This window comes from Crinia signifera, chromosome 6, assembly GCF_055691185.1.
Source record: "Crinia signifera chromosome 6, ASM5569118v1, whole genome shotgun sequence".
Taxonomy (NCBI): domain Eukaryota; kingdom Metazoa; phylum Chordata; class Amphibia; order Anura; family Myobatrachidae; genus Crinia; species Crinia signifera.
The window spans coordinates 36,936,742-36,955,576 of NC_139222.1; the positions used below are offsets into that span (position 1 = coordinate 36,936,742).

At 32.8% G+C, this 18,835-nt stretch overlaps 31 non-coding genes across 31 annotated transcripts; all 31 read left to right on the plus strand.

The window, feature by feature from the left end:
- The first annotated feature begins 307 nt into the window (after positions 1–307).
- On the plus strand, positions 308–378 carry TRNAG-CCC (transfer RNA glycine (anticodon CCC)). The gene has a single exon. It is a non-coding gene; the product is annotated as a tRNA-Gly (tRNA).
- Positions 379–896: 518 nt separating this feature from the next.
- TRNAG-CCC (transfer RNA glycine (anticodon CCC)) lies at positions 897–967 on the plus strand. Its single transcript has one exon. It is a non-coding gene; the product is annotated as a tRNA-Gly (tRNA).
- Positions 968–1,485: 518 nt separating this feature from the next.
- TRNAG-CCC (transfer RNA glycine (anticodon CCC)) lies at positions 1,486–1,556 on the plus strand. The gene has a single exon. It is a non-coding gene; the product is annotated as a tRNA-Gly (tRNA).
- A 517-nt stretch (positions 1,557–2,073) lies between these two features.
- Positions 2,074–2,144, plus strand: TRNAG-CCC (transfer RNA glycine (anticodon CCC)). Its single transcript has one exon. It is a non-coding gene; the product is annotated as a tRNA-Gly (tRNA).
- A 518-nt stretch (positions 2,145–2,662) lies between these two features.
- Positions 2,663–2,733, plus strand: TRNAG-CCC (transfer RNA glycine (anticodon CCC)). Its single transcript has one exon. It is a non-coding gene; the product is annotated as a tRNA-Gly (tRNA).
- A 518-nt stretch (positions 2,734–3,251) lies between these two features.
- On the plus strand, positions 3,252–3,322 carry TRNAG-CCC (transfer RNA glycine (anticodon CCC)). Its single transcript has one exon. It is a non-coding gene; the product is annotated as a tRNA-Gly (tRNA).
- Positions 3,323–4,428: 1,106 nt separating this feature from the next.
- TRNAG-CCC (transfer RNA glycine (anticodon CCC)) lies at positions 4,429–4,499 on the plus strand. The gene has a single exon. It is a non-coding gene; the product is annotated as a tRNA-Gly (tRNA).
- A 517-nt stretch (positions 4,500–5,016) lies between these two features.
- Positions 5,017–5,087, plus strand: TRNAG-CCC (transfer RNA glycine (anticodon CCC)). The gene has a single exon. It is a non-coding gene; the product is annotated as a tRNA-Gly (tRNA).
- Positions 5,088–5,648: 561 nt separating this feature from the next.
- Positions 5,649–5,719, plus strand: TRNAG-CCC (transfer RNA glycine (anticodon CCC)). The gene has a single exon. It is a non-coding gene; the product is annotated as a tRNA-Gly (tRNA).
- Positions 5,720–6,237: 518 nt separating this feature from the next.
- Positions 6,238–6,308, plus strand: TRNAG-CCC (transfer RNA glycine (anticodon CCC)). The gene has a single exon. It is a non-coding gene; the product is annotated as a tRNA-Gly (tRNA).
- A 518-nt stretch (positions 6,309–6,826) lies between these two features.
- On the plus strand, positions 6,827–6,897 carry TRNAG-CCC (transfer RNA glycine (anticodon CCC)). The gene has a single exon. It is a non-coding gene; the product is annotated as a tRNA-Gly (tRNA).
- A 518-nt stretch (positions 6,898–7,415) lies between these two features.
- Positions 7,416–7,486, plus strand: TRNAG-CCC (transfer RNA glycine (anticodon CCC)). Its single transcript has one exon. It is a non-coding gene; the product is annotated as a tRNA-Gly (tRNA).
- Positions 7,487–8,004: 518 nt separating this feature from the next.
- TRNAG-CCC (transfer RNA glycine (anticodon CCC)) lies at positions 8,005–8,075 on the plus strand. Its single transcript has one exon. It is a non-coding gene; the product is annotated as a tRNA-Gly (tRNA).
- A 517-nt stretch (positions 8,076–8,592) lies between these two features.
- Positions 8,593–8,663, plus strand: TRNAG-CCC (transfer RNA glycine (anticodon CCC)). Its single transcript has one exon. It is a non-coding gene; the product is annotated as a tRNA-Gly (tRNA).
- Positions 8,664–9,181: 518 nt separating this feature from the next.
- Positions 9,182–9,252, plus strand: TRNAG-CCC (transfer RNA glycine (anticodon CCC)). Its single transcript has one exon. It is a non-coding gene; the product is annotated as a tRNA-Gly (tRNA).
- A 25-nt stretch (positions 9,253–9,277) lies between these two features.
- On the plus strand, positions 9,278–9,348 carry TRNAG-CCC (transfer RNA glycine (anticodon CCC)). Its single transcript has one exon. It is a non-coding gene; the product is annotated as a tRNA-Gly (tRNA).
- A 518-nt stretch (positions 9,349–9,866) lies between these two features.
- On the plus strand, positions 9,867–9,937 carry TRNAG-CCC (transfer RNA glycine (anticodon CCC)). The gene has a single exon. It is a non-coding gene; the product is annotated as a tRNA-Gly (tRNA).
- A 518-nt stretch (positions 9,938–10,455) lies between these two features.
- Positions 10,456–10,526, plus strand: TRNAG-CCC (transfer RNA glycine (anticodon CCC)). The gene has a single exon. It is a non-coding gene; the product is annotated as a tRNA-Gly (tRNA).
- Positions 10,527–11,632: 1,106 nt separating this feature from the next.
- TRNAG-CCC (transfer RNA glycine (anticodon CCC)) lies at positions 11,633–11,703 on the plus strand. The gene has a single exon. It is a non-coding gene; the product is annotated as a tRNA-Gly (tRNA).
- Positions 11,704–12,220: 517 nt separating this feature from the next.
- On the plus strand, positions 12,221–12,291 carry TRNAG-CCC (transfer RNA glycine (anticodon CCC)). Its single transcript has one exon. It is a non-coding gene; the product is annotated as a tRNA-Gly (tRNA).
- A 517-nt stretch (positions 12,292–12,808) lies between these two features.
- Positions 12,809–12,879, plus strand: TRNAG-CCC (transfer RNA glycine (anticodon CCC)). The gene has a single exon. It is a non-coding gene; the product is annotated as a tRNA-Gly (tRNA).
- A 518-nt stretch (positions 12,880–13,397) lies between these two features.
- Positions 13,398–13,468, plus strand: TRNAG-CCC (transfer RNA glycine (anticodon CCC)). Its single transcript has one exon. It is a non-coding gene; the product is annotated as a tRNA-Gly (tRNA).
- A 517-nt stretch (positions 13,469–13,985) lies between these two features.
- Positions 13,986–14,056, plus strand: TRNAG-CCC (transfer RNA glycine (anticodon CCC)). The gene has a single exon. It is a non-coding gene; the product is annotated as a tRNA-Gly (tRNA).
- Positions 14,057–14,573: 517 nt separating this feature from the next.
- On the plus strand, positions 14,574–14,644 carry TRNAG-CCC (transfer RNA glycine (anticodon CCC)). The gene has a single exon. It is a non-coding gene; the product is annotated as a tRNA-Gly (tRNA).
- Positions 14,645–15,162: 518 nt separating this feature from the next.
- TRNAG-CCC (transfer RNA glycine (anticodon CCC)) lies at positions 15,163–15,233 on the plus strand. Its single transcript has one exon. It is a non-coding gene; the product is annotated as a tRNA-Gly (tRNA).
- A 518-nt stretch (positions 15,234–15,751) lies between these two features.
- On the plus strand, positions 15,752–15,822 carry TRNAG-CCC (transfer RNA glycine (anticodon CCC)). The gene has a single exon. It is a non-coding gene; the product is annotated as a tRNA-Gly (tRNA).
- Positions 15,823–16,340: 518 nt separating this feature from the next.
- TRNAG-CCC (transfer RNA glycine (anticodon CCC)) lies at positions 16,341–16,411 on the plus strand. Its single transcript has one exon. It is a non-coding gene; the product is annotated as a tRNA-Gly (tRNA).
- A 518-nt stretch (positions 16,412–16,929) lies between these two features.
- TRNAG-CCC (transfer RNA glycine (anticodon CCC)) lies at positions 16,930–17,000 on the plus strand. The gene has a single exon. It is a non-coding gene; the product is annotated as a tRNA-Gly (tRNA).
- Positions 17,001–17,517: 517 nt separating this feature from the next.
- TRNAG-CCC (transfer RNA glycine (anticodon CCC)) lies at positions 17,518–17,588 on the plus strand. The gene has a single exon. It is a non-coding gene; the product is annotated as a tRNA-Gly (tRNA).
- A 518-nt stretch (positions 17,589–18,106) lies between these two features.
- TRNAG-CCC (transfer RNA glycine (anticodon CCC)) lies at positions 18,107–18,177 on the plus strand. The gene has a single exon. It is a non-coding gene; the product is annotated as a tRNA-Gly (tRNA).
- Positions 18,178–18,694: 517 nt separating this feature from the next.
- TRNAG-CCC (transfer RNA glycine (anticodon CCC)) lies at positions 18,695–18,765 on the plus strand. Its single transcript has one exon. It is a non-coding gene; the product is annotated as a tRNA-Gly (tRNA).
- The last annotated feature ends 70 nt before the right edge of the window (positions 18,766–18,835 follow it).

Genomic DNA, 18,835 nt, shown 5'->3' on the forward strand with positions numbered 1-18,835 from the left:
TTCAAGAGCATTGTAAAGTTAATAACATGACATTTCTTGACATTTGTATATGTATCAGTTGAACAAAACAATATATTTCATAATTTGGGAATTCTAGGCTGAGGTGCAATTAGCATAATGTTACTTGAAAAGGACGGCTACATTGACATTTCATGAAGCAAAGAAATCTATGGTTTAATTAGAAAAATCTATGCAGCAGTGCAGTTAGTACAATTTCGCTTGAAAAGGAAAGCCACATTGTGCAGTTTTGGTGAAATATCATCAATTGATTTGCGTTTGCGATGTATGTACTCTATGGCAGTCTAAAGCGCTAGTAGTGTAGGGGTATCATGCAAGATTCCCATTCTTGCGACCCGGGTTCGAGTCCCGGCTAGCGCAGGAAACAGATTTTATGCTTTCTTTTAAACTAATACAAAATGTATTAGTCTGAGAATTATTTAATATTGAATGTATCTTACATGACCTGCAGAAATTTTTACACACAGAATTTTTTGACAACTGTGGCAGTAACATTTGTTGTTAAAAGACAATAAAAATAAGCTATTCATACAATCTTCTAATATGAGTAAAATTACAATTCTTAATTAGTTTCAAGAGCATTGCAAAGTTAATAACATGACATTTCTTGACATTTGTATATGTATCAGTTGAACAAAACAATATATTTCATAATTTGGGAATTCTAGACTGAGGTGCAATTAGCATAATGTTACTTGAAAAGGACGGCTACATTGAAATTTCATGAAGCAAAGAAATCTATGGTTTAATTAGAAAAATCTATGCAGCAGTGCAGTTAGTACAATTTCGATTGAAAAGGAAAGCCACATTGTGCAGTTTTGGTGAAATATCATCAATTGATTTGCATTCGCGTTGTATGTACTCTACAGCAGTCTAAAGCGCTAGTAGTGTAGGGGTATCATGCAAGATTCCCATTCTTGTGACCCGGGTTCGAGTCCCGGCTAGCGCAGGAAACAGATTTTATGCTTTCTTTTAAACTAATACAAAATGTATTAGTCTGAGAATTATTTAATATTGAATGTATCTTACATGACCTGCAGAAATTTTTACACACAGAATTTTTTGACAACTGTGGCAGTAACATTTGTTGTTAAAAGACAATAAAAATAAGCTATTCATACAATCTTCTAATATGAGTAAAATTACATTTCTTAATTAGTTTCAAGAGCATTGCAAAGTTAATAACATGACATTTCTTGACATTTGTATATGTATCAGTTGAACAAAACAATATATTTCATAATTTGGGAATTCTAGACTGAGGTGCAATTAGCATAATGTTACTTGAAAAGGACGGCTACATTGAAATTTCATGAAGCAAAGAAATCTATGGTTTAATTAGAAAAATCTATGCAGCAGTGCAGTTAGTACAATTTCGATTGAAAAGGAAAGCCACATTGTGCAGTTTTGGTGAAATATCATCAATTGATTTGCGTTCGCGGTGTATGTACTCTATGGCAGTCTAAAGCGCTAGTAGTGTAGGGGTATCATGCAAGATTCCCATTCTTGCGACCCGGGTTCGAGTCCCGGCTAGCGCAAGAAACAGATTTTATGCTTTCTTTTAAACTAATACAAAATGTATTAGTCTAAGAATTATTTAATATTGAATGTATCTTACATGACCTGCAGAAATTTTTACACACAGAATTTTTTGACAACTGTGGCAGTAACATTTGTTGTAAAAGACAATAAAAATAAGCTATTCATACAATCTTCTAATATGAGTAAAATTACATTTCTTAATTAGTTTCAAGAGCATTGCAAAGTTAATAACATGACATTTCTTGACATTTGCATATGTATCAGTTGAACAAAACAATTTATTTCATAATTTGGAAATTCTAGACTGAGGTGCAATTAGCATAATGTTACTTGAAAAGAACGGCTACATTGAAATTTCATGAAGCAAAGAAATCTATGGTTTAATTAGAAAAATCTATGCAGCAGTGCAGTTAGTACAATTTCGCTTGAAAAGGAAAGCCACATTGTGCAGTTTTGGTGAAATATCATCAATTGATTTGCGTTCGCGGTGTATGTTTTCTATGGCAGTCTAAAGCGCTAGTAGTGTAGGGGTATCATGCAAAATTCCCATTCTTGCGACCCGGGTTCGATTCCCGGCTAGCGCAGGAAACACATTTTATGCTTTCTTTTAAACTAATACAAAATGTATTAGTCTAAGAATTATTTAATATTGAATGTATCTTACATTACCTGCAGACATTTTTACACACAGAATTTTTTGACAACTGTGGCAGTAACATTTGTTGTTAAAAGACAATAAAAATAAGCTATTCATACAATCTTCTAATATGAGTAAAATTACATTTCTTAATTAGTTTCAAGAGCATTGCAAAGTTAATAACATGACATTTCTTGACATTTGTATATGTATCAGTTGAACAAAACAATATATTTCATAATTTGGGAATTCTAGACTGAGGTGCAATTAGCATAATGTTACTTGAAAAGGACGGCTACATTGACATTTCATGAAGCAAAGAAATCTATGGTTTAATTAGAAAAATCTATGCAGCAGTGCAGTTAGTACAATTTCGCTTGAAAAGGAAAGCCACATTGTGCAGTTTTGGTGAAATATCATCAATTGATTTGCATTCACGTTGTATGTACTCTATGGCAGTCTAAAGCGCTAGTAGTGTAGGGGTATCATGCAAGATTCCCATTCTTGCGACCCGGGTTCGAGTCCCGGCTAGCGCAGGAAACCGATTTTATGCTTTCTTTTAAACTAATACAAAATGTATTAGTCTAAGAATTATTTAATATTGAATGTATCTTACATGACCTGCAGAAAATTTTACACACAGAATTTTTTGACAACTGTGGCAGTAACATTTGTTGTTAAAAGACAATAAAAATAAGCTATTCATACAATCTTCTAATATGAGTAAAATTACATTTCTTAATTAGTTTCAAGAGCATTGCAAAGTTAATAACATGACATTTCTTGACATTTGTATATGTATCAGTTGAACAAAACAATATATTTCATAATTTGGGAATTCTAGACTGAGGTGCAATTAGCATAATGTTACTTGAAAAGGACGGCTACATTGAAATTTCATTAAGCAAAGCAATCTATGGTTTAATTAGAAAAATCTATGCAGCAGTGCAGTTAGTACAATTTCGCTTGAAAAGGAAAGCCACATTGGGCAGTTTTGGTGAAATATCATCAATTGATTTGCGTTCGCGGTGTATGTACTCTATGGCAGTCTAAAGCGCTAGTAGTGTAGGGGTATCATGCAAGATTCCCATTCTTGCGACCCGGGTTCGATTCCCGGCTAGCGCAAAAAACCGAATTTATGCTTTCTTTTAAACTAATACAAAATGTATTAGTCTAAGAATTATTTAATATTGAATGTATCTTACATGACCTGCAGAAATTTTTACACACAGAATTTTTTGACAACTGTGGCAGTAACATTTGTTGTAAAAGACAATAAAAATAAGCTATTCATACAATCTTCTAATATGAGTAAAATTACATTTCTTAATTAGTTTCAAGAGCATTGTAAAGTTAATAACATGACATTTCTTGACATTTGTATATGTATCAGTTGAACAAAACAATATATTTCATAATTTGGGAATTCTAGACTGAGGTGCAATTAGCATAATGTTACTTGAAAAGGACGGCTACATTGACATTTCATGAAGCAAAGAAATCTATGGTTTAATTAGAAAAATCTATGCAGCAGTGCAGTTAGTACAATTTCGCTTGAAAAGGAAAGCCACATTGTGCAGTTTTGGTGAAATATCATCAATTGATTTGCGTTCGCGATGTATGTACTCTATGGCAGTCTAAAGCACTAGTAGTGTAGGGGTATCATGCAAGATTCCCATTATTGCGACCCGGGTTCGAGTCCCGGCTAGCGCAGGAAACAGATTTTATGCTTTCTTTTAAACTAATACAAAATGTATTAGTCTGAGAATTATTTAATATTGAATGTATCTTACATGACCTGCAGAAATTTTTACACACAGAATTTTTTGACAACTGTGGCAGTAACATTTGTTGTTAAAAGACAAGAAAAATAAGCTATTCATACAATCTTCTAATATGAGTAAAATTACAATTCTTAATTAGTTTCAAGAGCATTGCAAAGTTAATAACATGACATTTCTTGACATTTGTATATGTATCAGTTGAACAAAACAATATATTTCATAATTTGGGAATTCTAGACTGAGGTGCAATTAGCATAATGTTACTTGAAAAGGACGGCTACATTGAAATTTCATGAAGCAAAGAAATCTATGGTTTAATTAGAAAAATCTATGCAGCAGTGCAGTTAGTACAATTTCGATTGAAAAGGAAAGCCACATTGTGCAGTTTTGGTGAAATATCATCAATTGATTTGCGTTCGCGGTGTATGTACTCTATGGCAGTCTAAAGCGCTAGTAGTGTAGGGGTATCATGCAAGATTCCCATTCTTGCGACCCGGGTTCGAGTCCCGGCTAGCGCAAGAAACAGATTTTATGCTTTCTTTTAAACTAATACAAAATGTATTAGTCTAAGAATTATTTAATATTGAATGTATCTTACATGACCTGCAGAAATTTTTACACACAGAATTTTTTGACAACTGTGGCAGTAACATTTGTTGTAAAAGACAATAAAAATAAGCTATTCATACAATCTTCTAATATGAGTAAAATTACATTTCTTAATTAGTTTCAAGAGCATTGCAAAGTTAATAACATGACATTTCTTGACATTTGCATATGTATCAGTTGAACAAAACAATTTATTTCATAATTTGGAAATTCTAGACTGAGGTGCAATTAGCATAATGTTACTTGAAAAGGACGGCTACATTGAAATTTCATGAAGCAAAGAAATCTATGGTTTAATTAGAAAAATCTATGCAGCAGTGCAGTTAGTACAATTTCGCTTTAAAAGGAAAGCCACATTGTGCAGTTTTGGTGAAATATCATCAATTGATTTGCGTTCGCGATCTATGTAGTCTACGGCAGTCTAAAGCGCTAGTAGTGTAGGGGTATCACGCAAGATTCCCATTCTTGCGACCCGGGTTTGAGTCCCGGCTAGCGCAGGAAACAGATTTTATGCTTCCTTTTAAACTAATACAAAATGTAGGAAACACATTTTATGCTTTCTTTTAAACTAATACAAAATGTATTAGTCTAAGAATTATTTAATATTGAATGTATCTTACATTACCTGCAGACATTTTTACACACAGAATTTTTTGACAACTGTGGCAGTAACATTTGTTGTTAAAAGACAATAAAAATAAGCTATTCATACAATCTTCTAATATGAGTAAAATTACATTTCTTAATTAGTTTCAAGAGCATTGCAAAGTTAATAACATGACATTTCTTGACATTTGTATATGTATCAGTTGAACAAAACAATATATTTCATAATTTGGGAATTCTAGACTGAGGTGCAATTAGCATAATGTTACTTGAAAAGGACGGCTACATTGACATTTCATGAAGCAAAGAAATCTATGGTTTAATTAGAAAAATCTATGCAGCAGTGCAGTTAGTACAATTTCGCTTGAAAAGGAAAGCCACATTGTGCAGTTTTGGTGAAATATCATCAATTGATTTGCATTCACGTTGTATGTACTCTATGGCAGTCTAAAGCGCTAGTAGTGTAGGGGTATCATGCAAGATTCCCATTCTTGCGACCCGGGTTCGAGTCCCGGCTAGCGCAGGAAACCGATTTTATGCTTTCTTTTAAACTAATACAAAATGTATTAGTCTAAGAATTATTTAATATTGAATGTATCTTACATGACCTGCAGAAAATTTTACACACAGAATTTTTTGACAACTGTGGCAGTAACATTTGTTGTTAAAAGACAATAAAAATAAGCTAATTATACAATCTTCTAATATGAGTAAAATTACATTTCTTAATTAGTTTCAAGAGCATTGTAAAGTTAATAACATGACATTTCTTGACATTTGTATATGTATCAGTTGAACAAAACAATATATTTCATAATTTGGGAATTCTAGGCTGAGGTGCAATTAGCATAATGTTACTTGAAAAGGACGGCTACATTGACATTTCATGAAGCAAAGAAATCTATGGTTTAATTAGAAAAATCTATGCAGCAGTGCAGTTAGTACAATTTCGCTTGAAAAGGAAAGCCACATTGTGCAGTTTTGGTGAAATATCATCAATTGATTTGCGTTTGCGATGTATGTACTCTATGGCAGTCTAAAGCGCTAGTAGTGTAGGGGTATCATGCAAGATTCCCATTCTTGCGACCCGGGTTCGAGTCCCGGCTAGCGCAGGAAACAGATTTTATGCTTTCTTTTAAACTAATACAAAATGTATTAGTCTGAGAATTATTTAATATTGAATGTATCTTACATGACCTGCAGAAATTTTTACACACAGAATTTTTTGACAACTGTGGCAGTAACATTTGTTGTTAAAAGACAATAAAAATAAGCTATTCATACAATCTTCTAATATGAGTAAAATTACAATTCTTAATTAGTTTCAAGAGCATTGCAAAGTTAATAACATGACATTTCTTGACATTTGTATATGTATCAGTTGAACAAAACAATATATTTCATAATTTGGGAATTCTAGACTGAGGTGCAATTAGCATAATGTTACTTGAAAAGGACGGCTACATTGAAATTTCATGAAGCAAAGAAATCTATGGTTTAATTAGAAAAATCTATGCAGCAGTGCAGTTAGTACAATTTCGATTGAAAAGGAAAGCCACATTGTGCAGTTTTGGTGAAATATCATCAATTGATTTGCATTCGCGTTGTATGTACTCTACAGCAGTCTAAAGCGCTAGTAGTGTAGGGGTATCATGCAAGATTCCCATTCTTGCGACCCGGGTTCGAGTCCCGGCTAGCGCAGGAAACAGATTTTATGCTTTCTTTTAAACTAATACAAAATGTATTAGTCTGAGAATTATTTAATATTGAATGTATCTTACATGACCTGCAGAAATTTTTACACACAGAATTTTTTGACAACTGTGGCAGTAACATTTGTTGTTAAAAGACAATAAAAATAAGCTATTCATACAATCTTCTAATATGAGTAAAATTACATTTCTTAATTAGTTTCAAGAGCATTGCAAAGTTAATAACATGACATTTCTTGACATTTGTATATGTATCAGTTGAACAAAACAATATATTTCATAATTTGGGAATTCTAGACTGAGGTGCAATTAGCATAATGTTACTTGAAAAGGACGGCTACATTGAAATTTCATGAAGCAAAGAAATCTATGGTTTAATTAGAAAAATCTATGCAGCAGTGCAGTTAGTACAATTTCGATTGAAAAGGAAAGCCACATTGTGCAGTTTTGGTGAAATATCATCAATTGATTTGCGTTCGCGGTGTATGTACTCTATGGCAGTCTAAAGCGCTAGTAGTGTAGGGGTATCATGCAAGATTCCCATTCTTGCGACCCGGGTTCGAGTCCCGGCTAGCGCAGGAAACACATTTTATGCTTTCTTTTAAACTAATACAAAATGTATTAGTCTGAGAATTATTTAATATTGAATGTATCTTACATGACCTGCAGAAATTTTTACACACAGAATTTTTTGACAACTGTGGCAGTAACATTTGTTGTTAAAAGACAATAAAAATAAGCTATTCATACAATCTTCTAATATGAGTAAAATTACATTTCTTAATTAGTTTCAAGAGCATTGCAAAGTTAATAACATGACATTTCTTGACATTTGTATATGTATCAGTTGAACAAAACAATATATTTCATAATTTGGGAATTCTAGACTGAGGTGCAATTAGCATAATGTTACTTGAAAAGGACGGCTACATTGAAATTTCATGAAGCAAAGAAATCTATGGTTTAATTAGAAAAATCTATGCAGCAGTGCAGTTAGTACAATTTCGATTGAAAAGGAAAGCCACATTGTGCAGTTTTGGTGAAATATCATCAATTGATTTGCGTTCGCGGTGTATGTACTCTATGGCAGTCTAAAGCGCTAGTAGTGTAGGGGTATCATGCAAGATTCCCATTCTTGCGACCCGGGTTCGAGTCCCGGCTAGCGCAAGAAACAGATTTTATGCTTTCTTTTAAACTAATACAAAATGTATTAGTCTAAGAATTATTTAATATTGAATGTATCTTACATGACCTGCAGAAATTTTTACACACAGAATTTTTTGACAACTGTGGCAGTAACATTTGTTGTAAAAGACAATAAAAATAAGCTATTCATACAATCTTCTAATATGAGTAAAATTACATTTCTTAATTAGTTTCAAGAGCATTGCAAAGTTAATAACATGACATTTCTTGACATTTGCATATGTATCAGTTGAACAAAACAATTTATTTCATAATTTGGAAATTCTAGACTGAGGTGCAATTAGCATAATGTTACTTGAAAAGAACGGCTACATTGAAATTTCATGAAGCAAAGAAATCTATGGTTTAATTAGAAAAATCTATGCAGCAGTGCAGTTAGTACAATTTCGCTTGAAAAGGAAAGCCACATTGTGCAGTTTTGGTGAAATATCATCAATTGATTTGCGTTCGCGGTGTATGTTTTCTATGGCAGTCTAAAGCGCTAGTAGTGTAGGGGTATCATGCAAAATTCCCATTCTTGCGACCCGGGTTCGATTCCCGGCTAGCGCAGGAAACACATTTTATGCTTTCTTTTAAACTAATACAAAATGTATTAGTCTAAGAATTATTTAATATTGAATGTATCTTACATTACCTGCAGACATTTTTACACACAGAATTTTTTGACAACTGTGGCAGTAACATTTGTTGTTAAAAGACAATAAAAATAAGCTATTCATACAATCTTCTAATATGAGTAAAATTACATTTCTTAATTAGTTTCAAGAGCATTGCAAAGTTAATAACATGACATTTCTTGACATTTGTATATGTATCAGTTGAACAAAACAATATATTTCATAATTTGGGAATTCTAGACTGAGGTGCAATTAGCATAATGTTACTTGAAAAGGACGGCTACATTGAAATTTCATGAAGCAAAGAAATCTATGGTTTAATTAGAAAAATCTATGCAGCAGTGCAGTTAGTACAATTTCGATTGAAAAGGAAAGCCACATTGTGCAGTTTTGGTGAAATATCATCAATTGATTTGCGTTCGCGGTGTATGTACTCTATGGCAGTCTAAAGCGCCAATAGTGTAGGGGTATCATGCAAGATTCCCATTCTTGCGACCCGGGTTCGATTCCCGGCTAGCGCAGAAAAAACATTTTATGCTTTCTAAAGCGCTAGTAGTGTAGGGGTATCATGCAAGATTCCCATTCTTGCGACCCGGGTTCGAGTCCCGGCTAGCGCAGGAAACCGATTTTAGGCTTTCTTTTAAACTAATACAAAATGTATTAGTCTAAGAATTATTTAATATTGAATGTATCTTACATGACCTGCAGAAAATTTTACACACAGAATTTTTTGACAACTGTGGCAGTAACATTTGTTGTTAAAAGACAATAAAAATAAGCTAATTATACAATCTTCTAATATGAGTAAAATTACATTTCTTAATTAGTTTCAAGAGCATTGTAAAGTTAATAACATGACATTTCTTGACATTTGTCTATGTATCAGTTGAACAAAACAATATATTTCATAATTTGGGAATTCTAGACTGAGTTGCAATTAGCATAATGTTACTTGAAAAGGACGGCTACATTGACATTTCATGAAGCAAAGAAATCTATGGTTTAATTAGAAAAATCTATGCAGCAGTGCAGTTAGTACAATTTCGCTTGAAAAGGAAAGCCACATTGTGCAGTTTTGGTGAAATATCATCAATTGATTTGCATTCGCGTTGTATATACTCTACAGCAGTCTAATGTGCTAGTAGTGTAGGGGTATCATGCAAGATTCCCATTCTTGCGACCCGGGTTTGAGTCCCGGCTAGCGCAGGAAACCGATTTTATGCTTTCTTTTAAACTAATACAAAATGCATTAGTCTGAGAATTATTTAATATTGAATGTATCTTACATGACCTGCAGAAATTTTTACACACAGAATTTTTTGACAACTGTGGCAGTAACATTTGTTGTTAAAAGACAATAAAAATAAGCTATTCATACAATCTTCTAATATGAGTAAAATTACATTTCTTAATTAGTTTCAAGAGCATTGCAAAGTTAATAACATGACATTTCTTGACATTTGTATATGTATCAGTTGAACAAAACAATATATTTCATAATTTGGGAATTCTAGACTGAGGTGCAATTAGCATAATGTTACTTGAAAAGGACGGCTACATTGAAATTTCATTAAGCAAAGCAATCTATGGTTTAATTAGAAAAATCTATGCAGCAGTGCAGTTAGTACAATTTCGCTTGAAAAGGAAAGCCACATTGGGCAGTTTTGGTGAAATATCATCAATTGATTTGCGTTCGCGGTGTATGTACTCTATGGCAGTCTAAAGCGCTAGTAGTGTAGGGGTATCATGCAAGATTCCCATTCTTGCGACCCGGGTTCGATTCCCGGCTAGCGCAAAAAAACGAATTTATGCTTTCTTTTAAACTAATACAAAATGTATTAGTCTAAGAATTATTTAATATTGAATGTATCTTACATGACCTGCAGAAATTTTTACACACAGAATTTTTTGACAACTGTGGCAGTAACATTTGTTGTAAAAGACAATAAAAATAAGCTATTCATACAATCTTCTAATATGAGTAAAATTACATTTCTTAATTAGTTTCAAGAGCATTGTAAAGTTAATAACATGACATTTCTTGACATTTGTATATGTATCAGTTGAACAAAACAATATATTTCATAATTTGGGAATTCTAGACTGAGGTGCAATTAGCATAATGTTACTTGAAAAGGACGGCTACATTGACATTTCATGAAGCAAAGAAATCTATGGTTTAATTAGAAAAATCTATGCAGCAGTGCAGTTAGTACAATTTCGCTTGAAAAGGAAAGCCACATTGTGCAGTTTTGGTGAAATATCATCAATTGATTTGCGTTCGCGATGTATGTACTCTATGGCAGTCTAAAGCACTAGTAGTGTAGGGGTATCATGCAAGATTCCCATTATTGCGACCCGGGTTCGAGTCCCGGCTAGCGCAGGAAACAGATTTTATGCTTTCTTTTAAACTAATACAAAATGTATTAGTCTGAGAATTATTTAATATTGAATGTATCTTACATGACCTGCAGAAATTTTTACACACAGAATTTTTTGACAACTGTGGCAGTAACATTTGTTGTTAAAAGACAAGAAAAATAAGCTATTCATACAATCTTCTAATATGAGTAAAATTACAATTCTTAATTAGTTTCAAGAGCATTGCAAAGTTAATAACATGACATTTCTTGACATTTGTATATGTATCAGTTGAACAAAACAATATATTTCATAATTTGGGAATTCTAGACTGAGGTGCAATTAGCATAATGTTACTTGAAAAGGACGGCTACATTGAAATTTCATGAAGCAAAGAAATCTATGGTTTAATTAGAAAAATCTATGCAGCAGTGCAGTTAGTACAATTTCGATTGAAAAGGAAAGCCACATTGTGCAGTTTTGGTGAAATATCATCAATTGATTTGCGTTCGCGGTGTATGTACTCTATGGCAGTCTAAAGCGCTAGTAGTGTAGGGGTATCATGCAAGATTCCCATTCTTGCGACCCGGGTTCGAGTCCCGGCTAGCGCAAGAAACAGATTTTATGCTTTCTTTTAAACTAATACAAAATGTATTAGTCTAAGAATTATTTAATATTGAATGTATCTTACATGACCTGCAGAAATTTTTACACACAGAATTTTTTGACAACTGTGGCAGTAACATTTGTTGTAAAAGACAATAAAAATAAGCTATTCATACAATCTTCTAATATGAGTAAAATTACATTTCTTAATTAGTTTCAAGAGCATTGCAAAGTTAATAACATGACATTTCTTGACATTTGCATATGTATCAGTTGAACAAAACAATTTATTTCATAATTTGGAAATTCTAGACTGAGGTGCAATTAGCATAATGTTACTTGAAAAGGACGGCTACATTGAAATTTCATGAAGCAAAGAAATCTATGGTTTAATTAGAAAAATCTATGCAGCAGTGCAGTTAGTACAATTTCGCTTTAAAAGGAAAGCCACATTGTGCAGTTTTGGTGAAATATCATCAATTGATTTGCGTTCGCGATCTATGTAGTCTACGGCAGTCTAAAGCGCTAGTAGTGTAGGGGTATCACGCAAGATTCCCATTCTTGCGACCCGGGTTTGAGTCCCGGCTAGCGCAGGAAACAGATTTTATGCTTCCTTTTAAACTAATACAAAATGTATTAGTCTAAGAATTATTCAATATTGAATGTATCTTACATGACCTGCAGAAATTTTTACACACAGAATTTTTTGACAACTGTGGCAGTAACATTTGTTGTAAAAGACAATAAAAATAAGCTATTCATACAATCTTCTAATATGAGTAAAATTACATTTCTTAATTAGTTTCAAGAGCATTGCAAAGTTAATAACATGACATTTCTTGACATTTGCATATGTATCAGTTGAACAAAACAATTTATTTAATAATTTAGAAATTCTAGACTGAGGTGCAATTAGCATAATGTTACTTGAAAAGGACGGCTACATTGAAATTTCATGAAGCAAAGAAATCTATGGTTTAATTAGAAAAATCTATGCAGCAGTGCAGTTAGTACAATTTCGCTTGAAAAGGAAAGCCACATTGTGCAGTTTTGGTGAAATATCATCAATTGATTTGCGTTCGCGATGTATGTACTCTATGGCAGTCTAAAGCACTAGTAGTGTAGGGGTATCATGCAAGATTCCCATTCTTGCGACCCGGGTTCGAGTCCCGGCTAGCGCAGGAAACAGATTTTATGCTTTCTTTTAAACTAATACAAAATGTATTAGTCTGAGAATTATTTAATATTGAATGTATCTTACATGACCTGCAGAAATTTTTACACACAGAATTTTTTGACAACTGTGGCAGTAACATTTGTTGTTAAAAGACAATAAAAATAAGCTATTCATACAATCTTCTAATATGAGTAAAATTACATTTCTTAATTAGTTTCAAGAGCATTGCAAAGTTAATAACATGACATTTCTTGACATTTGTATATGTATCAGTTGAACAAAACAATATATTTCATAATTTGGGAATTCTAGACTGAGGTGCAATTAGCATAATGTTACTTGAAAAGGACGGCTACATTGAAATTTCATGAAGCAAAGAAATCTATGGTTTAATTAGAAAAATCTATGCAGCAGTGCAGTTAGTACAATTTCGATTGAAAAGGAAAGCCACATTGTGCAGTTTTGGTGAAATATCATCAATTGATTTGCGTTCGCGGTGTATGTACTCTATGGCAGTCTAAAGCGCTAGTAGTGTAGGGGTATCATGCAAGATTCCCATTCTTGCGACCCGGGTTCGAGTCCCGGCTAGCGCAAGAAACAGATTTTATGCTTTCTTTTAAACTAATACAAAATGTATTAGTCTAAGAATTATTTAATATTGAATGTATCTTACATGACCTGCAGAAATTTTTACACACAGAATTTTTTGACAACTGTGGCAGTAACATTTGTTGTAAAAGACAATAAAAATAAGCTATTCATACAATCTTCTAATATGAGTAAAATTACATTTCTTAATTAGTTTCAAGAGCATTGCAAAGTTAATAACATGACATTTCTTGACATTTGCATATGTATCAGTTGAACAAAACAATTTATTTCATAATTTGGAAATTCTAGACTGAGGTGCAATTAGCATAATGTTACTTGAAAAGGACGGCTACATTGAAATTTCATGAAGCAAAGAAATCTATGGTTTAATTAGAAAAATCTATGCAGCAGTGCAGTTAGTACAATTTCGCTTTAAAAGGAAAGCCACATTGTGCAGTTTTGGTGAAATATCATCAATTGATTTGCGTTCGCGATCTATGTAGTCTACGGCAGTCTAAAGCGCTAGTAGTGTAGGGGTATCACGCAAGATTCCCATTCTTGCGACCCGGGTTTGAGTCCCGGCTAGCGCAGGAAACAGATTTTATGCTTCCTTTTAAACTAATACAAAATGTATTAGTCTAAGAATTATTCAATATTGAATGTATCTTACATGACCTGCAGAAATTTTTACACACAGAATTTTTTGACAACTGTGGCAGTAACATTTGTTGTAAAAGACAATAAAAATAAGCTATTCATACAATCTTCTAATATGAGTAAAATTACATTTCTTAATTAGTTTCAAGAGCATTGCAAAGTTAATAACATGACATTTCTTGACATTTACATATGTATCAGTTAAACAAAACAATTTATTTAATAATTTAGAAATTCTAGACTGAGGTGCAATTAGCATAATGTTACTTGAAAAGGACGGCTACATTGAAATTTCATGAAGCAAAGAAATCTATGGTTTAATTAGAAAAATCTATGCAGCAGTGCAGTTAGTACAATTTCGCTTGAAAAGGAAAGCCACATTGTGCAGTTTTGGTGAAATATCATCAATTGATTTGCGTTCGCGATCTATGTAGTCTACGGCAGTCTAAAGCGCTAGTAGTGTAGGGGTATCACGCAAGATTCCCATTCTTGCGACCCGGGTTTGAGTCCCGGCTAGCGCAGGAAACAGATTTTATGCTTCCTTTTAAACTAATACAAAATGTATTAGTCTAAGAATTATTTAATATTGAATGTATCTTACATGACCTGCAGAAATTTTTACACACAGAATTTTTTGACAACTGTGGCAGTAACATTTGTTGTTAAAAGACAATAAAAATAAGCTATTCATACAATCTTCTAATATGAGTAAAATTACATTTCTTAATTAGTTTCAAGAGCATTGCAAAGTTAATAACATGACATTTCTTGACATTTGTATATGTATCAGTTGAACAAAACAATATATTTCATAATTTGGGAATTCTAGACTGAGGTGCAATTAGCATAATGTTACTTGAAAAGGACGGCTACATTGACATTTCATGAAGCAAAGAAATCTATGGTTTAATTAGAAAAATCTATGCAGCAGTGCAGTTAGTACAATTTCGCTTGAAAAGGAAAGCCACATTGTGCAGTTTTGGTGAAATATCATCAATTGATTTGCATTCACGTTGTATGTACTCTATGGCAGTCTAAAGCGCTAGTAGTGTAGGGGTATCATGCAAGATTCCCATTCTTGCGACCCGGGTTCGAGTCCCGGCTAGCGCAGGAAACCGATTTTATGCTTTCTTTTAAACTAATACAAAATGTATTAGTCTAAGAATTATTTAATATTGAATGTATCTTACATGACCTGCAGAAAATTTTACACACAGAATTTTTTGACAACTGTGGCAGTAACATTTGTTGTTAAAAGACAATAAAAATAAGCTAATTATACAATCTTCTAATATGAGTAAAATTACATTTCTTAATTAGTTTCAAGAGCATTGTAAAGTTAATAACATGACATTTCTTGACATTTGTATATGTATCAGTTGAACAAAACAATATATTTCATAATTTGGGAATTCTAGGCTGAGGTGCAATTAGCATAATGTTACTTGAAAAGGACGGCTACATTGACATTTCATGAAGCAAAGAAATCTATGGTTTAATTAGAAAAATCTATGCAGCAGTGCAGTTAGTACAATTTCGCTTGAAAAGGAAAGCCACATTGTGCAGTTTTGGTGAAATATCATCAATTGATTTGCGTTCGCGATGTATGTACTCTATGGCAGTCTAAAGCGCTAGTAGTGTAGGGGTATCATGCAAGATTCCCATTCTTGCAACCCGGGTTCGAGTCCCGGCTAGCGCAGGAAACAGATTTTATGCTTTCTTTTAAACTAATACAAAATGTATTAGTCTGAGAATTATTTAATATTGAATGTATCTTACATGACCTGCAGAAATTTTTACACACAGAATTTTTTGACAACTGTGGCAGTAACATTTGTTGTTAAAAGACAATAAAAATAAGCTATTCATACAATCTTCTAATATGAGTAAAATTACAATTCTTAATTAGTTTCAAGAGCATTGCAAAGTTAATAACATGACATTTCTTGACATTTGTATATGTATCAGTTGAACAAAACAATATATTTCATAATTTGGGAATTCTAGACTGAGGTGCAATTAGCATAATGTTACTTGAAAAGGACGGCTACATTGAAATTTCATGAAGCAAAGAAATCTATGGTTTAATTAGAAAAATCTATGCAGCAGTGCAGTTAGTACAATTTCGATTGAAAAGGAAAGCCACATTGTGCAGTTTTGGTGAAATATCATCAATTGATTTGCGTTCGCGTTGTATGTACTCTACAGCAGTCTAAAGCGCTAGTAGTGTAGGGGTATCATGCAAGATTCCCATTCTTGCGACCCGGGTTCGAGTCCCGGCTAGCGCAGTAAACAGATTTTATGCTTTCTTTTAAACTAATACAAAATGTATTAGTCTGAGAATTATTTAATATTGAATGTATCTTACATGACCTGCAGAAATTTTTACACACAGAATTTTTTGACAACTGTGGCAGTAACATTTGTTGTTAAAAGACAATAAAAATAAGCTATTCATACAATCTTCTAATATGAGTAAAATTACATTTCTTAATTAGTTTCAAGAGCATTGCAAAGTTAATAACATGACATTTCTTGACATTTGTATATGTATCAGTTGAACAAAACAATATATTTCATAATTTGGGAATTCTAGACTGAGGTGCAATTAGCATAATGTTACTTGAAAAGGACGGCTACATTGAAATTTCATGAAGCAAAGAAATCTATGGTTTAATTAGAAAAATCTATGCAGCAGTGCAGTTAGTACAATTTCGATTGAAAAGGAAAGCCACATTGTGCAGTTTTGGTGAAATATCATCAATTGATTTGCGTTCGCGGTGTATGTACTCTATGGCAGTCTAAAGCGCTAGTAGTGTAGGGGTATCATGCAAGATTCCCATTCTTGCGACCCGGGTTCGAGTCCCGGCTAGCGCAAGAAACAGATTTTATGCTTTCTTTTAAACTAATACAAAATGTATTAGTCTAAGAATTATTTAATATTGAATGTATCTTACATGACCTGCAGAAATTTTTACACACAGAATTTTTTGACAACTGTGGCAGTAACATTTGTTGTAAAAGACAATAAAAATAAGCTATTCATACAATCTTCTAATATGAGTAAAATTACATTTCTTAATTAGTTTCAAGAGCATTGCAAAGTTAATAACATGACATTTCTTGACATTTGCATATGTATCAGTTGAACAAAACAATTTATTTCATAATTTGGAAATTCTAGACTGAGGTGCAATTAGCATAATGTTACTTGAAAAGAACGGCTACATTGAAATTTCATGAAGCAAAGAAATCTATGGTTTAATTAGAAAAATCTATGCAGCAGTGCAGTTAGTACAATTTCGCTTGAAAAGGAAAGCCACATTGTGCAGTTTTGGTGAAATATCATCAATTGATTTGCATTCGCGTTGTATGTACTCTACAGCAGTCTAAAGCGCTAGTAGTGTAGGGGTATCATGCAAGATTCCCATTCTTGCGACCCGGGTTCGAGTCCCGGCTAGCGCAGGAAACAGATTTTATGCTTTCTTTTAAACTAATACAAAATGTATTAGTCTGAGAATTATTTAATATTGAATGTATCTTACATGACCTGCAGAAATTTTTACACACAGAATTTTTTGACAACTGTGGCAGTAACATTTGTTGTTAAAAGACAATAAAAATAAGCTATTCATACAATCTTCTAATATGAGTAAAATTACATTTCTTAATTAGTTTCAAGAGCATTGCAAAGTTAATAACATGACATTTCTTGACATTTGTATATGTATCAGTTGAACAAAACAATATATTTCATAATTTGGGAATTCTAGACTGAGGTGCAATTAGCATAATGTTACTTGAAAAGGACGGCTACATTGAAATTTCATGAAGCAAAGAAATCTATGGTTTAATTAGAAAAATCTATGCAGCAGTGCAGTTAGTACAATTTCGATTGAAAAGGAAAGCCACATTGTGCAGTTTTGGTGAAATATCATCAATTGATTTGCGTTCGCGGTGTATGTACTCTATGGCAGTCTAAAGCGCTAGTAGTGTAGGGGTATCATGCAAGATTCCCATTCTTGCGACCCGGGTTCGAGTCCCGGCTAGCGCAAGAAACAGATTTTATGCTTTCTTTTAAACTAATACAAAATGTATTAGTCTAAGAATTATTTAATATTGAATGTATCTTACATGACCTGCAGAAATTTTTACACACAGAATTTTTTGACAACTGTGGCAGTAACATTTGTTGTAAAAGACAATAAAAATAAGCTATTCATACAATCTTCTAATATGAGTAAAATTACATTTCTTAATTAGTTTCAAGAGCATTGCAAAGTTAATAACATGACATTTCTTGACATTTGCATATGTATCAGTTGAACAAAACAATTTATTTCATAATTTGGAAATTCTAGACTGAGGTGCAATTAGCATAATGTTACTTGAAAAGAACGGCTACATTGAAATTTCATGAAGCAAAGAAATCTATGGTTTAATTAGAAAAATCTATGCAGCAGTGCAGTTAGTACAATTTCGCTTGAAAAGGAAAGCCACATTGTGCAGTTTTGGTGAAATATCATCAATTGATTTGCGTTCGCGGTGTATGTACTCTATGGCAGTCTAAAGCGCTAGTAGTGTAGGGGTATCATGCAAGATTCCCATTCTTGCGACCCGGGTTCGATTCCCGGCTAGCGCAAGAAACACATTTTATGCTTTCTTTTAAACTAATACAAAATGTATTAGTCTAAGAATTATTTAATATTGAA